At 41.0% G+C, this 10,915-nt stretch overlaps 2 pseudogenes; both read right to left on the bottom strand.

Moving 5' to 3' along the window:
- Positions 1-3,656: 3,656 nt before the first annotated feature.
- LOC106551405 (immunoglobulin lambda variable 6-57 pseudogene) lies at positions 3,657-4,656 on the bottom strand (annotated as a pseudogene).
- A 3,066-nt stretch (positions 4,657-7,722) lies between these two features.
- On the bottom strand, positions 7,723-8,896 carry LOC148048865 (immunoglobulin lambda variable 6-57 pseudogene; annotated as a pseudogene).
- Positions 8,897-10,915: the final 2,019 nt, after the last annotated feature.

Raw genomic sequence — 10,915 nt, 5'->3', positions numbered from 1 at the left:
AATGAATAAATATTGCAATGTGCAGGAATAAATAAATTGACAATTAAAATCAAGAAGGCTTTGAATACTTTTTCACATGGGATTGGTTTTAGCAATTGCCAACTAATGGAAACAGAAATTAGAAATCCAAAAGTATGAAAGAAAAATTTTTGGAACCTCTTCTGTAAGTATGGCCAGCTTTCCGGGTCCACTGGTGGAACCTCTTCTAACCGGTTTGGTAGATTTGACGAACCGGTTCTACCGAATAGGTGCAAACTGGTAGGAAGCCACCTCTGCACCAGGGTCTCATGCTTCATGTAGAGGCTGACCCCAAACCATCCAGGATCTGTGAAGAAAGCTAAGAAACCCTTGGGATCCATCGCCTAAATCAAGTTTCCATTTAAATTGCCCATTCAGTTCAGAGTGAATGGTGGAGAAGAGAAGGATGTATATTCCTTGCAGTCATCTTGGTCCTTAGCGCTCTCTCTGTGAGCCTCTCCACTAATGACCAGATAACTGCAAGGAATATACATCCTTCCATTCTCCACCGTTCAGTCAGAACTCAAAAAGCTTCTTGGATGAGAAGTGAAACGTCTTCAAGGAGGGGTGGGAAAAACAAATAAACTCCATTTGCCTCTTGAAAAAGCACAGGAGAGAAAGAGCAAATGTTTATTGTAACCAGGAAACTTTTGCTGCTACATTCAACTCACTGGGTCTCTGTGTATTCCCAAAAACAGGTTATGGCTGCGAGAGAGGTTGATTTGTGTCTTTAATATAACAAGTCTCACTCATGCATTGAATTATGCTTTCTAAGGACTTCTATGTTCGGCTGCTGTGGAGGACGAGAGGTGGTTTTTGTCTCAGTTCCTCATCAGATTGTACCACTGTGCAACGAGCTGGCAGTGCTATGCCACATCAAACAGTAATAATCAGCCTCGTCTTCAGCCTGGATTCCAGTGATGGTTAAATACCCAACGGATCCTGAGACAGAAGCCGTGAACCGATCCGGGATCCCGTCACCCCTGCTGCCACCCGAATAGTGCACATACCGAGGAGCCTGCCCAGACTTCTGTTGGTGCCAGGAAATAGTATCCAAACTTCCACTAACGGTGCAGGATAATTTCACCGTTTCTCCCAGAGAGACGGACATGGAGGCTGGCTGGGTCCATGGTGACTGTGAATTGACCCCTTGAAGAAGAGAAAGCAACAGACTATTTAACTCATTTTCTAGACTTTTCAGAATGCCAGCAAAGTATAATATGAAGCATCCTTGATGCTCTAGTGGTTTTCTTGCAGACCTTTCATTACCCATACTAGGTAACATCATCAGTGCTAGTGGGGAGTGGGGTTTTCTCGCCACTGATGACGTCACCTACTTAGGATAATGAAACATTTTCAAGAAAACAACCAAGGTCAGAGCACCGAGGCATTCCTCAAATTCAACCCCTGAGCTAAAAAATATTCTCACTGAAACTATAGCACATTTTGAAGTGTTTTCTGGCTCTTTGCTTTCATGGAGGAGAAAAACAAGATCACGATGATGAGATTTTCTGTGATGCAAAATACTACAGCTGCACCGATGCTCAATGCCCCTGCTTCCTTACCTGAATTTAGAAAGGCAAAGAGAAATATTGACCAGATCATGGTAGGTTATCTACAGCCGCAGATTCGGACAGATGAGAAGGAAATGACGGTGGGATCTTTCTCCACCTGCTCTCTTTAAATCTTCTCAGAAGGCATCAATGACATCCATGCAAATGTTTGGGCTTTTTGCTGAGTTGGCTAGCCATGCGTGACACCTTCCAAATAGAAGCAAACGACCAGAGGAGGAATTTGCATAAGCAAAATCCATGCAACTCTTATGAGGCAAAAGCCTGGTCCATTGGCAGAAAAGAGAACCAGGGGTGCCCAAATCAGAAAGATCCGCTCAGTAGAGCTACACCTTCAGTCGTGTTTCCTAATGTGATGATCTAAGCATTCCAAAAAAAAATCGCATGTGTGAGTGTTTTAACTATCAGGTGTGACTTGCTGTTTTAAATAGAAAAGTTATTTGATAGGAAACATCCAACATCAAATATATCCAAAAAGAGAACATAAGGGAAAGATTTAACAGTTCATAATTACATTGCTGATGTAAAGGTAAATATGCACCATATAAGAACATAATATTGTCTGATAACATTCTCCAAATTCTTGACATTTGATTTGTATGTTTAAGAAAGGCCCATTTGGGGAAGGACTACATGCTTTGCTTCTGGAATGCTTCTTTATTTCATAATAGACATTAGAGAAGAACCAGGGAAGATACAGAATATAGAATAACCGAGTTGGAAGGGAGCTTGTAGGTATTCTAGTCCAACCCCCTGCCCAAACAGGAGACCCTGCACCATTTCTGACAAATGACAGCTTCTTTTTTTTTACATTCTCTCTTATATATAATTTGCTTTGCTGCATCACATTACCATTCCAATTTCGGCCCCATTATTTTCTTCCCATATTTCCATCTTAAATTTAAACTTTTTTTACCACTTGGACAAAATATTTCGGAAAAATATATCAAATTTATCATTTCTATCTATCTATATCTATATCTATCCATCCATCCATCCATCCATCCATCCATCCATCCATCCATCTATCATCTATCATCTATCTATCTATCTATCTATCTATCTATCTATCTATCTATCTATCTATCTATCTATCTATCTATCTATAATCTATATCTATCTATTTATCTATCTATCTATCATCTATATCTATCATATCTATCTATCTATCTATCTATCTATCATCTATCTATCTATCATCTATCTATCTATCTATCTATCTATCATCTATATCTATCTATCATCTATATCTATCTATCATATCTATCTATCTATCATCTATATCTATCTATCTATCTATCTATCATCTATCTATCTATCTATCTATCTATCTATCTATCTGTATATCTATCTATCATCTATCTCTATCTATCTGTCTGTCTGTCTGTCTGTGTCTGTCTGTCTGTCTATCTCTATCTATCTATCTATCTAATCTATTTATCTATCTATCTATCTATCTATCATCTATCTATCATCTATCTCTATCTATCATCTATCTATCTATCTATCATCTATCATCTATCTATCATCTATATCTATCTATCTATCTATCTATCTATCTATCTATCTATCTATCTATCTATCTATCTGTCATCTCCATCTATCTATCTATCTATCTATCTATCTATCTATCTATCTATCTATCTATCTATCTATCTATCTATCTATCTATCATCATCTATCTTATAATCTTTTCTATGTTGTTGTTGTTCTTAGTTGAGAAGTTGTGTCCGACCCATCGCGACCCCATGGACAACATTCCTCCAGGCCTTCCTGTCCTCTACCATCCCCTGGAGTCCATTTAAGCACACACTGACTGCTTTGGTGACTCCAGCCAGCCACCTCCTTCTTTGCTGTCCCCTTCTACTTTTGTCCTCAGTTTGGCCTTTTAGTGGCATCCACTAATCTGTTGCTCCCATGGGGATTTTCTTATTAAGTCCTACGTTCACTTGCCTTTCTCTGTGATAGATACCTGTGTGACAGACCCACATTGCAGCGCATGAAGAGTGCTACACCACCACAAGGAATGCAAACTGAAAGCACCCTCTGCAGAAGGAGGTTTTCGCCTCACTTCCCTGTGCAGGTGGCATCACTGTGAAACATCCAGTTGCTGTCATAAGACTGACAATAATATTTTGCCTCGTCTTCTGGTTGAACACCCGTAATTGTTAAAGTAGCTCTGGAACTGTCGGTCGCCCCAGAGAATCGGTCTGGAACGTCAGCAGGCCTGTAGACGTGCTGATAAATCAATAGTTTGGGTGGCTTGATGGATTTCTGCTGATACCAGGACACATAGTAGCCAGACAGAGCTCCACTGCTCCTCGTGCAGGAGATCTGGATCTTTCCTTCAAGACGTGCTGACAAGGAAGCTGGTTGAGTCAATACAAACTGGGCTGAGGCCCCTGTAAGTAACAAGACAGGAAGAAATGGCCAGGTGAGTCTTGAGCTCCATCAAAGTCAACTGAAAAGAGACCAAAGCCCACTGACATCGTAGGAGGTTAACAGAAGAACAGAGTTGGGAGGGACCTTGGAGGTCTTCTAGTCCAAGCCTCTGCTCAAGGAGGAGACCCTGCCCTCTACCATGTCAGACAAATGATTAGCCAATCTCTTCTCAAAAACCTCAAGTATCAGAGACCCACAACTTCTGGAGGCAAGTTGTTCCACTGATTAATTGTTCTAATATCGGGAAATTTTTCCTTAGTTCTAAGTGGCTTCTCTCCTCAATTAGTTGCCATCCTTCAGGTGCTTTGGAGAATAGCTTGATTCTCTCTTCTTTGTGGCAGCACCTCAAATATTGCAACACTGCTATCATGTCACCCCCTTAGTCCTTTTCATTAAACTGGACATACCTAGTTCCTGCAACCATTCGTATGTTTTAGCCTCCAGTGCGCTAATCATCTCTTCTTGGCTACATCTCTTCTTGGATGTTACACCAAGAGAGCAAAAGATATAAACCCAAGGGTTTACATTTGCAAGCATGTTCTCCTTTACCTGTGCAATAAGAAAAAATGAGGAAGAAGAGAACAGCTTGTGCCATGTTGAAGCTAAGGGTATAAGGAATGGCCATGACAGATGACCTTTGTGCAAAGTGTTTTGGAGACATTACTTTAAAGGCCAAGTGTGGGAAAATGCAAAGCCATGCAAAGGCACTTCCTCTGCGTTGGTGGTTGTCATCACCATTCATGGCCACTGTAAAGTTATAGGGAGGGGAAAACACTTGGTCACCGCACAGTTTCAAGGTCCTAGATGGGCCAGTTAAGAGGACACACTCATGGGCTATCTAGTTGGCTTGACTTGACTCTTGTCTGGGTTCCGATGGATGCCCTAATTAACTCATGAGCCTCGAGCCAAGTTTCAAAAGAAATCCAGTTATTTATTAGGAGCAACATGACAGCACATTCCTGAGTGAAGTCAATTCTGCCACAAGTGATTTACAGTTCAACTATGGCCCTGTTTCCCCATCTCCTCCCAGAGTGTGTTATAAATCACATTGTCCAATAGATAGATAGATTGGCCTTGCCAGCTATTATTCAAATGGTGTTCTAGCAATATCACTCCTTTACTTGTGCAATAAGGAAAAAAAAACGAGGAAGAAGAGAACCGCTTGGGCCATGCTGTTCCTCCTTACCCAGCCTAACAAAAGGTTTAAGCAATCTTCAAGAGTAGGAATTATTCCTGGGAACTGAATAGTGATGAGTAGAAGGGATGGAGGTCAATAGAAATGGCCGAACAGTTTAATCCGGATATCAGATAACAGGAGTAACAAGATAGCAGATAGCTAATCCACTCTGCAATCATCAACCTATAATCTCATAGCACCACCTTCTGGATGTTAACTTAAAAAGAAGAGATCAGAAAACATTGTAAAATACTGGTGCTTTCTCAGAAGATCTTTAAGACCTGGCTGTTCTCCCAGGAATTGTGCTTGGAAGGTTAGAGAAGCCTGTAAATTATTGTGATTAATGTTGACGGCTTGGACTGCCCTGTTTTATTTTTATTCTGTTTGGTTCTGTTAGGATTAGTGTGATGTGTTTAGCTCTGTTCTGTGCTCCCATGAAGAACATTTGTTATATGGCCAGATGTTGTGGCTATATAAGAATTTATAAACAAATGCAGTCAATGGATAAAGAGGTAAAGGTTCCCCTCGCACATATGTGCTAGTCGTTCCTGACTCTAGGGGGCGTTGCTCATCTCCGTTTCAAAGCCAAAGAGCCAGTGCTGTCCAAAGATGTCTTCATGGTCATGTGGCTGGCATGACTCAATGCTGAAGGCACACGGAACGCTGTTCTCTTCCCACCAAAGGTGGTTCCTATTTTTCTACTTGCATTTTTTATGTGCTTTCGAACTGCTAGGTGGGCAAAAGCTGGGACAAGTCACGGGAGATCATTCTGTTAGGCAGTGCTAGGGATTCGAACTACCGAACTGCTGACCTTTCTGATCTGCAAGCTCAGGGTCTTAGCTACTGAGCCATCGCCTTCCTTCTAGTCAATAAATGCAAGATCATATTGCTTGCAGTCTTTGGCGATTCCCCCTGCATTGTAGTTGATTGAGAACTTTCCTAACAATGAGAACAATGAGGCAGTGGAACAGCTTGCCTTCAGAAATTGTGGCTGCAATATAAGTTGGATAACTACTTGGTATGTAGTGTGATAGTTAAATATGTATAAAAATATGGCTAATAGTGGAATGCTAGAATTAAATAACAGGTGATTAGATAGCGAAATTAATAGTAGAATTTTGCGGATTGGAGGATTGGAAAGAACATGAAGAGAGGTATGAAAAGGAATTAAGTTTTAATTGGAAAATTAGAATTTGAATGATAGTACTATCAAATAACAACAAAAATATATTAGAATTAAATAATGGGTGATTAGAAAATGAAGGATTGTGTTCTAAAAAAAATATATGTGGTAATAGTATGGAACAGAATTTTTTTATTATTATTATCACATCTTTGAATATTATAGTGATAGGAGGGAGAGAATGCTAAAATAGAGATAGAAATGAGAGGAACTATAGTATATACAATATGTGTGTGTGTGTGTGTGTGTGTAGTATTTGTGCTGATAAATAAATAAAGGGAGACTAGTATATTTATCAGCACAAATACAATACAAATGTAACAAAGGCAACAGTAAAAATATTGGGTTTCTGTCTGGATGGGGAATGCGCAGAGTTGCCAGTCAAAGGGAACAGTTAAAGAGCAGGGGTCGACTTGGGAGTAAGGCCAACAGGTAGATGATGAATGGCCCCTCCCAGAGGAAATAAAAGAGGAATGAAAGGGGATTGGAGTTTGCAGAAGACCATTAGTTCACTTCATTGGTTCGTGACTCTCCTCCTTGCCAAGTTCTGCAGATATCGGCCTGGCAGCTTTCCAAGCCAGATAAGGTCTGTGACTGTAAATCTTCCCTTGAAAGACTTTGCTGGATGCGAATGAGAAGAATTCACAGTCAACTATTTGTCAGGACAAGGAGTTTGCTTCATGTGCTTGGGAAGCCTCAGTCAGAACATGTGGTATCTCCCCAGAGGGAACCCAATTCTAGGTAGACTGAGAATATGTGAATTGACAAAGGGACACCAGTCAACCTTGAATTACAGCTAAACTCTCTCCAAGAAAAGGAGGCTAATTACATTGCCTTGCTCCTTGACCATCTAACTGACTTTGTTGTTTATTGGGGTGAATCTATTTGGCATTTTGTCCTTGTCTCTAAGACCCACTCGGTTACTTGATGTTGAGCTTAAAAAGAGTTGTTTGTTTTTTTTAAAAAATTACAGAAGGTTCTTCTGAAACTCAAATGTCATCATATCCTCATGAGTCTAAAACGGAGGGACAGGAGTGAGGAAACACCTGACAGCTATCAGCAAGTGCTCTGAGTGAATCTGTATGCTACATGAGATGTAGTTATAGGTCAACTGATCCCATTTTATCCCCCCACTACAAAAGTCCCAGTCCGATTACAACATCCTTCTAAAACAGATGTCATCATATTCCCCAAGAGTCTAAAGTGGAGTGACAGGCATGAGGAAACACCTGACAGCTTGGGAAGACTTTGAGGAACCAAGAACAAGATGTCACACATTTGTAAGTCATGCATATCGGAGGTCAGCAGCTACAAGGTTTTTGTTCAGCTCTTCAATGGGATTGTAGCACTGTGCACTCGTCAGCACCTACATAATACAGGCAATAATAATCAGCTTCATCCTCTGCCTGAAGATTGGAGATAGTTAACACGGCAGATGTTTGAGAGTTTTCAATAGAACCAGAGAATCGTTCTGGGATTCCATCGGCTCTGCTACTATCAGAATATATAAGGAGTTTGGGGGCATTTCCAGGCTTCTGTTGATACCAGGAGGAATCCCCTGTGTCAAGTGTTCCACTGCTTATAGAACAAGAGATTCGGATTGTCCCTCCAGGAGATCCAGCCACAGATTCTGGTTGAGTGAGGACAACTTGAGAAAAAGTTCCTGAAAGACCACAAAGAAGACAGAAAAGACTATAAGCACAATGTTCACTTAAGCAATGGAGACCTTTCAATCAGAAGAAATGTGTGAGCCCCAAGACATAAATTACCCAGAACGGAAGCTGAGAGGATGAGAAGAGGCAACCATGCCATGGTGGAAGATGGAGTCAGGGTTGAATTGTCTGCAGATCTATCTGTCCTCTCTGCTCTTAAGCCTTTTGCCAGTGCGGAATTCAAATTCATGCAAATCTTCTGACTGCTCATCAAAACTTCCTCAGATAAAAGGAAAAACCATCCTTTGAAGGTTCCTCCGGTTTGAGAATCATGATTTGCTGATGTAGCTTTTGAGGAGACCATCCTTTTTAGCTGAGCGAGAACATTAGGGAAGGAATTCACCTCACCTGTAGTGTAGAAAGCATGCATGAGAATTGTCCTCATTTTATCTCCTACATCATTCCTTGCTTAGGCTGTGACAGATCCCTCTCAGTTTTTCAGGGAAATTATGAAGCATTCCAGGGATCTTGGGAATGAAAACCATCTATGTTGGGTCACAACTTCATATTTTCCTGAAAGGTTGTTGTGTTCATCAGAAGGGATCTCCAAGAGTAGACAAAAGAGTAGACAAAAAGCTTCATCAGTTCTGACAGGTCCTTCCTGCCTGAGTAGGGGTTGTACTAGAAGACCTCCAAGGTCCCTTCCAACTCTGTCATTCTGTTATTCTCTTTGAGAATCATGATTTCCTGATGCAGCTTTCCAAGAGACCATCTTCTTTGGTTTAGGGAGAACATTTGGAAAGGTCTTCAGCTCACCTGAGAGGTAGAAAGCATGCATGAGAATTGTCCTCATTTTATGCGCTTCATCCCTGTTCGGGCTGGGACAGATCCCTCTCAGCTTTCAGGGACATTATTACCTATTTCAGGGGATGTTAGGAATGATAACAGTCTTTGCTGGGTCACAAGTTCATGTTTTCCTGAAAAACTGCTGTGCTCATCCAAAGGGATCTCCAAGAGTAGACAAAAGTTTGGAGCCAACATGAACTGTTAAGATGGGAGCTGGTGTCCCACCATAATATAAAAAGGAAGCTCGGTTCCATTTATTTATTTCATTAATTCCAACTCTTTCCCATGTATTCTGTTATACTTTGATTTTTATTCATTTTCTGCCCCTTGTGCCCCTTGAGAAGGGAATTAATACATTTTCTCATTGCTACTGACAGCCTGAATTAGAAGCCGCCTTAAACTAGAACTCTGGGGGCTAAAGTTTCAAAAATATGGCAATCCTGACCTCTACTGCTTAGGTCACCCAGGCCTCAAGATACGTCTGGGGGGTTGGGCAAAGCAGATGCCAAGATTCATTGCATGGTGACCTACATCAAATGTTCAAATCTATTTTTTCATGACCCTAAAGGAGGTGGATGAGAAGGAAGAATGGGAATATAGCAGAACATAGTTATGAACTTAACCCTAACTACAACCCTATAAAACAATAGAATTTTTTTTACACCCAACGTTATGACCAAAAAAATCAAGAAAGGAGAGTCCAGTTGTATGCAATTTGCTCAAGGAGACAGAATTGGACGAACTATTGACAGAACCAGAAAAATGAGTGGAAGTTTTAAAGAGACTCTTATTTTGCTGATATTCCTGGTGAGGACACGGCTGATCCCAGGAGCTGTATCAATCTCAAATATTTCCACTCATTTTGTTAGAACAAATCCTGACTGTTTCTCCGTAGGATGCAGAAGGAGGAGAGGGATGATTAAAGACAACCTGGACCAAAAGATCTGAAAGACATCTGAGATAAAGTTTCAGTAAAAGTGGTGTAATTGCAAAGGGGAGAGAAAGGTTAGAGGTGAAAAGGAAGAGTGAAGGACTCCAAAGAAACTTTTCTGATCAGAATTGATTAATAAGAACCAAAATGTGAGCGTTCCAGATCAGAAGGGTTGATCTTAGAAAATCAAAACTTTTCCATCACTCTTTCAGTAGACAGAGGAGAAGAGGAGGAGATGTGGCTAGGTTGCAGTTGGAATGTTGGATAAGGAGCCACAATATGGCTGTTGTCTCCAAACTATTATTTGAAATGATATGGGTGAATCTCTATGTTAAAAGATTCATGAATCATGATCCATAACTCAATGGATCCCTTTCCTTCCACGGACCATGAAATCCCAGACCATTCATAACACCCTTCTGGAATTGAGATACGATCACATCCCTGAGAGTCTTAAGTGGGTGTGACAGCAGGAAGGAAGCATCTGAGAATTTGAGAAGGCTAAGAGGAGCCAGGAAGAGGATGTCACACATTGGCTAGTCATGCATATTGCGGTTCCCCGGCTGAAGGTTTTTGTTCAGCTCTTCAATGGGATTGTATCACTGTGTACTTGCCACCATCTGCATTATTGAGGCAATAATAATCACCTTCATCTTCTGGCTCAATATTGGAGATGGTTAACACGGCAGATGTTCTCGAGCTTTCAACAGAACCGGAGACACGTGCTGGGATTCCAGAGGCTCTGTTGCTATCAGCATATATAAGAGGTTTGGGGGCATTTCCAGGCTTCTGTTGATACCAGGAGGAAGTGCCTGATCCAATTGTTCCACTATTTCTAGTACAAGTGATTTGGATTGTCCCTCCAGCAGATCCAGACACAGATTCTGGCTGAGTCATGACGACTTGTGAAAAAATCCCTGAAAGAAAGGATAGATGATAGGAAAACAATGAGCACAATGTTCATTGAACATAGGAGAAATGTATGGTAGGAACAGAAATCAGAAGTCAAAGAAGTAGAGGAGAAACCACTTCTCTGAATTATTAGGCGATGGAGGAAGGGTATAAGTCCCAGTAGATATCCCCAGTCTTCAATTA

This window comes from Thamnophis sirtalis, unplaced genomic scaffold (genome assembly GCF_051295495.1).
Source record: "Thamnophis sirtalis isolate CommonGarterSnake01/CBP01778 unplaced genomic scaffold, rThaSir2_p1.2 scaffold_2, whole genome shotgun sequence".
NCBI classification, from domain to species: domain Eukaryota; kingdom Metazoa; phylum Chordata; class Lepidosauria; order Squamata; family Natricidae; genus Thamnophis; species Thamnophis sirtalis.
Note: the sequence above shows the minus strand (reverse complement) of the source record. Positions and strands in the feature narration are given on the sequence as shown.